This window comes from Taudactylus pleione, unplaced genomic scaffold, assembly GCF_031769625.1.
Source record: "Taudactylus pleione unplaced genomic scaffold, aTauple2 ptg000520l, whole genome shotgun sequence".
Taxonomy (NCBI): domain Eukaryota; kingdom Metazoa; phylum Chordata; class Amphibia; order Anura; family Myobatrachidae; genus Taudactylus; species Taudactylus pleione.
This window is the reverse complement of record NW_028284922.1, coordinates 9,593,765-9,600,705: the sequence shown is the minus strand read 5'-3', so window position 1 is coordinate 9,600,705 and position 6,941 is coordinate 9,593,765. Positions and strand designations below refer to the sequence as shown.

At 38.0% G+C, this 6,941-nt stretch overlaps 1 pseudogene; it reads left to right on the top strand.

The window, feature by feature from the left end:
- Nucleotides 1-4,981: 4,981 nt before the first annotated feature.
- On the top strand, nt 4,982-5,099 carry LOC148501344 (5S ribosomal RNA; annotated as a pseudogene).
- Nucleotides 5,100-6,941: the final 1,842 nt, after the last annotated feature.

Below are 6,941 nucleotides of genomic sequence, written 5' to 3'. Positions count from 1 at the left end.
ACTGAGATCCTTAGTCGTCTCACATCTGTTCCATCCATTGTATATTTTCTGTCTCTTTACTCAGGTTGTTCTTTTTTCTGTCTTCTTCTCTTTATTCATATCGAATATAGATTCCTTTACTTTATTATTATTTTTGTTGGAGGGATTACTTATATATTCTCTTCACAGGTTGAATAGCTACCACTGGTGTGGTATGGACATTCATTCTTTTCATAAGACCTGATGGATTTTGACTCACTATTGCTCCTTGACATGTCATATGGGGCATATTAGTAAAACCTTGACATTGGGAGATCCACAATGTATATTGTAAGCATTTTTAACATGGTGTTCATTCGATGAACTCATGTTTTCAGTGGTTACTTCTAACTCCTCTTTGTTTTTTGCATTTAGACTTATTGAGCCTTATGTTTTGCATATGCATAACCTACCTAGATTTACTTAGTCAGTAGATTACTTTCCACAGTACATGGATTTCAGATCTCTTTGTCATCCTTACCCGGTGTTTCCAGAGTTTATAGTTTTTTCAGTTTATGTATATGTAAAAATGTGTGCACAGGTTTATGGCCGCTTTATTGTGAGTACAATGTTCACTATTTCATATTTTTATTGTCACCACTATCGTTCATGAGCACCTACTGTCATGGTAACACCACTTGGTTTTTCACACATGATTATAGCCTGCCCAGGTACCCGCTTCAACATATAGGGGAGCATGCAGTTTGTTTATTTCATTGCATTTAATTGTGCTGTTTTTGTTCGCAGCGCTGTTTACATTGGTTTCCTTAGTTACCGTTCACTGCATGCGCTATGTTCTCTGTTACCACCCCCGTCTGACACACAGTAAACGGACCTTACTGGTCAGTTGCGGGGCTGGTCACATGATCGGCCTGACGCCTGCACGTAGTGAGCTCCGTTGTTGTGGAGCATCACTATGGCAACAATGCGTCTGATGGCCGCATCATCAAGAGGAGGCGGGTCCCGCTTTGATGACGTCATTTCATCCGGCGGGAGTCGCTGGGCAGGTTACACGTTTTGTCACTATGGGATGTATGCTGGTATATAGGTATGTACCTTTTCATTGTTCTATGGTTCTTGATAAAAGTCGTTTGACTGAAACGTTGAACTTGACCTTGGGAGTCTGGAGTCTTCTTTGCAAGTCCTGTGAGTGCCGCTGTTTATTGCATGTATACATTTTGGCCTGTTTAGACCATCAGATGGCACCCAGGCACCAGTATTTCATATAACCTGTGGAGTGCCGGCTTTATTTCAATATATTTTTCCAATTGGTTAGGATTTTTTTTCATTCATTTGGATTGCATGGCACCCCTTCTTTTCATTTACTCTACTTATCAATCAGAACATCGTGTAAATATATATATTTTTTTAAGTTATCTTTAATTTTTTCCTCACATTTTTTCTTGGTTTAGGGTAGTTCTATGGACTTTGTTTTACTCTGTTTTTGTAAGCTGCTTTATAAACCTGTTGATTATTTCTTTGGAACACCTTGGATTTGACTTTGCATATGGTTACAATCAGTTTTCTGCAACTACATTCATACCACTATTATTGTATTGACTTTTTCATTAAGATTAATTTTTGTTGTCCGTCAATAATATCCTTTTGACTCTACATCATATTGGTTATGTCTCAAATCAACAAAGGGGCTACCACAACTCCAACTGACGGGAGTGGTTTTCTTAACATACAACTACCTATAGGTGAGATATTAAGTTTCAGTGAGTCCGAAGCGGAGAATCTTTACTTCAAAGACACTTTTTTGAACACTGCAGGTGCCTCCTCTGCAGATGAATTATATGTTCAATTACTCAAACTCAAGAAAAAGGAGTTAGATTACTATTTACACGGAGTTAACCTTTCTGACTACCACAAGGAGCGTAAAATTCCGAGAGGATTTAGGATTAAAAATATCCCGACTATAGGCAGAAATAATGTAGATTTCTGTAGAAGATGGGTTGCTGTCCTTAATAAATGTTCCCTCGATCTAATATTATTGGTCATAGAAGAATCTGGCAAGGAACTCAGCAATATTCGGGATAAAATTAAAAATTTTGAGAGTGCACATAAAGCTTGTCTTTCAACAGACAGTTCCAACAATTGGCTTGAAAAATTAAGCATTCAGGTGGAAGATTACAAGAAAAATTTGATTAAATACAAAAAGGAGAAACTGGCCAAAGTGACTATTGATTATCAGGAACAGAGAGTTTACTCCTGGGCCACTGGCAGAACATTAAATTCTAGGCCCCAAAGAACCCGCTTTAGAACTCCCAGACGCTTTTTAGACACCGAAGAATCTAGTGGTGCAAACTCATCACAAAGTGACCAGGATTTTCCTTCTACTTCACTCACAGTCACACAGCGTCCCCCTTTAGGGGTAGCAACACGCGCAAGAAAAGGAAACGGTCCCACACTAGACGGGGGAAACAGGGGTCGAGGCAAAAAAGTGTACAAGAAAACAACATAGTGGTAAACCTATCTAGTAAGACACTCAACATGGCAGAATCTAAATTATTACAGAAAGGTTTAACCTTTAATCCAACTTGTTCTTTCAATAGCTTAAACTGGAAAAAGGACCTGTGGAGATTGAATAGAAGTCTCAAACTCAAAGAATTTTTTAGTAATTCAGATATCACTTTACCATCTACTGATACTACTCCCTTCAGAACCACATCATCTTTTGATCCTGCCTCTAACAATGCTTCCATCAAAAGCTTTATTAGATTGTTGGATTATGAAGTTTCCACACAGTACAAAGGCAGGCACTCCATACAGCATAATCTTACCAAAAACGAATACCAAGCCCTTATCTCTCTGAGTAATGATGACTCTATCATTATTCGGTCTGCAGATAAAGGGGGAGCTATTGTTATTCAAGACAAACAACAGTACATAAAAAAAATTTATCGCCAATTAGGCGACACGGAGACATATTTACCCTTAGGTTCTGATCCAGTGTTGAAATTCAAAAAAGAACTAGATGACTGCCTTGCACAAGCACTTTTGAATGGCATTATAACTAAAGATACCATGCAATTTCTTACAGTTGATAAACCCATCACTCCTTTACTCTACACATTACCAAAAATACACAAGTCTTTATCTGCCCCCCCTGGTCGTCCCATCATCTCAGCCAGGGACAGCCTGTACAGTAAGATATCACAATTTTTAGATTTCTATGTACAACCGTTGATTGGTAAGGAACCCACCTTTTTAAAAGATTCTAATTCACTATTGGAAAAACTTGGCAATTTAAACGATCTTCCACATGATTTACTTCTATGTACTATAGACGTAAACTCGTTATATACAAGCATTCCACAACAAGATGGATGTGATTGCATGGAATCTTTTTTGAAGTCACATCAGGATTATCATGGACCAAACATTGATTTCTACATATGTCTTTTGAAACAGACTTTGAACAACAATTACTTTTTATTTGACAACAAATTTTTCTTGCAGAAGAAAGGCTGCGCTATGGGCTCGCATGTAGCTCCATCTTTGGCCAATGTATACATGTTTTCTGTAGAGAAGGAACATTTTTATTGAATAATCCTGAGTTCAACAAATCTTTGGTGTTTTACATCCGTTACATCGACGACATTATGGTCCTATGGTCAGGAACTGAAACAGATTTTATTAATGCTATGACTCATATAAACTTGCATAACCACATCACGTTCACATTTGAACAAAGTTCCAGCAATGTGCACTACTTGGATATCAACATTGTGTGGTCAGGTTCTCAATTTAGTACATCCGTCTATCACAAACCTACAGATAGCAATACTTTATTGCATGCACAAAGCCATCACCCTACTTCACTCAAAAGGAGTCTTCCATATTCACAATTCCTAAGAGCACTCAGAATCACAAGTGATCCACAGCTTGCAGACAAAGAAATTGACAACATGATTGTAAAATTCATACAATGTGGATACAAACAGAAAGATCTTCATTTAGCTAAACAGAGAGCTATTGAACGTAATAAACAGACTTCTGTACTTAATGTTTCCACATCGAAAAATACGAACACCATGTTATTCATTAACCAACATAACATTGCCAGTAAATTCATCAATTCCACTTCAAAACGCCTTTGGCCCATCATCAATACTGATGACTCTATTAAACCATTGAGGAATTCCAGAATTATGCTTGGATATAAACGGGGTAGGAACCTGAAAGATTGGCTAGTCCATAATGATGTAAATTATGGTCCGCGCAAAAGTGAACAGCATTTTCTGGCTAAAAAACCCGGATGTTACCGATGCACAGGTTGTACCACTTGCAGTTTTTTAGAGACAGGTCCGGATGTCGCACATCCTCACTCAGGGAAACGCATACCAATAAATCATGTTTTAACATGTTCCTCCAAATACATTATATATATGATCCGATGTCCTTGCAGTCTGGTCTACATTGGAAAAACTACATGCACAGCCAAAACCAGAATGGCTCAACACAGATCTGCCATAAGACAGGCCCTTGAAGGTAAAGAAATCGACCAGCCGGTGGCCCGCCATTTTAAGAATTCAAGACATCCTTTATCGAGTTTGGTATACAAATTCATCGACCATATTCCACCCAACAAAAGGGGAGGTGACCGTGAAAAGAAACTTCTACAACGTGAGGTGTTTTGGATCCATAAGATGAACACTGTATCTCCTCATGGACTCAATGAACAATTATCTTTCTCATGTTTCTTTTGAAAATGAGACCACATTCATTAATTGTCAGAGTCTATTGACCCTGCAACTACTTACTTGGCATTTATTACCCATTATCCCATTTTCTTTCTTGATGGTCTTACAATCTGTTTTGGTTTTTTCCAATTCCTCATTCTTTTCTTTGTTTATTCATCTTCTTTTTATGGTTTGTTCTTTTCTCATTTCCCTATGATCTTAGATGGTAGGTTCAGAGTGATCAAGGATTTAATAATTTGGATTGTATACATTTTTGTTACAGTCATACTACACTGGATACGCCTTATACCGTCAGATCTTGGAAGCTAAGCAGTGTAGGCCAGATTAGTACTTGGATGGGAGACCTCCATGGAATACCTGGTGCTGTAACATACTGAGATCCTTAGTCGTCTCACATCTGTTCCATCCATTGTATATTTTCTGTCTCTTTACTCAGGTTGTTCTTTTTTCTGTCTTCTTCTCTTTATTCATATCGAATATAGATTCCTTTACTTTATTATTATTTTTGTTGGAGGGATTAATTATATATTCTCTTCACAGGTTGAATAGCTACCACTGGTGTGGTATGGACATTCATTCTTTTCATAAGACCTGATGGATTTTGACTCACTATTGATCCTTGACATGTCATATGGGGCATATTAGTAAAACCTTGACATTGGGAGATCCACAATGTATATTGTAAGCATTTTTAACATGGTGTTCATTCGATGAACTCATGTTTTCAGCGGTTACTTCTAACTCCTCTTTGTTTTTTGCATTTAGACTTATTGAGCCTTATGTTTTGCATATGCATAACCTACCTAGATTTACTTAGTCAGTAGATTACTTTCCACAGTACATGGATTTCAGATCTCTTTGTCATCCTTACCCGGTGTTTCCAGAGTTTATAGTTTTTTCAGTTTATGTATATGTAAAAATGTGTGCACAGGTTTATGGCCGCTTTATTGTGAGTACAATGTTCACTATTTCATATTTTTATTGTCACCACTATTGTTCATGAGCACCTACTGTCATGGTAACACCACTTGGTTTTTCACACATGATTATAGCCTGCCCAGGTACCCGCTTCAACATATAGGGGAGCATGCAGTTTGTTTATTTCATTGCATTTAATTGTGCTGTTTTTGTTCGCAGCGCTGTTTACATTGGTTTCCTTAGTTACCGTTCACTGCATGCGCTATGTTCTCTGTTACCACCCCCGTCTGACACACAGTAAACGGACCTTACTGGTCAGTTGCGGGGCTGGTCACATGATCGGCCTGACGCCTGCACGTAGTGAGCTCCGTTGTTGTGGAGCATCACTATGGCAACAATGCGTCTGATGGCCGCATCATCAAGAGGAGGCGGGTCCCGCTTTGATGACGTCATTTCATCCGGCGGGAGTCGCTGGGCAGGTTACACGTTTTGTCACTATGGGATGTATGCTGGTATATAGGTATGTACCTTTTCATTGTTCTATGGTTCTTGATAAAAGTCGTTTGACTGAAACGTTGAACTTGACCTTGGGAGTCTGGAGTCTTCTTTGCAAGTCCTGTGAGTGCCGCTGTTTATTGCATGTATACATTTTGGCCTGTTTAGACCATCAGATGGCACCCAGGCACCAGTATTTCATATAACCTGTGGAGTGCCGGCTTTATTTCAATATATTTTTCCAATTGGTTAGGATTTTTTTTCATTCATTTGGATTGCATGGCACCCCTTCTTTTCATTTACTCTACTTATCAATCAGAACATCGTGTAAATATATATATTTTTTTAAGTTATCTTTAATTTTTTCCTCACATTTTTTCTTGGTTTAGGGTAGTTCTATGGACTTTGTTTTACTCTGTTTTTGTAAGCTGCTTTATAAACCTGTTGATTATTTCTTTGGAACACCTTGGATTTGACTTTGCATATGGTTACAATCAGTTTTCTGCAACTACATTCATACCACTATTATTGTATTGACTTTTTCATTAAGATTAATTTTTGTTGTCCGTCAATAATATCCTTTTGACTCTACATCATATTGGTTATGTCTCAAATCAACAAAGGGGCTACCACAACTCCAACTGACGGGAGTGGTTTTCTTAACATACAACTACCTATAGGTGAGATATTAAGTTTCAGTGAGTCCGAAGCGGAGAATCTTTACTTCAAAGACACTTTTTTGAACACTGCAGGTGCCTCCTCTGCAGATGAATTATATGTTCAATTACTCAAACTCAAGAA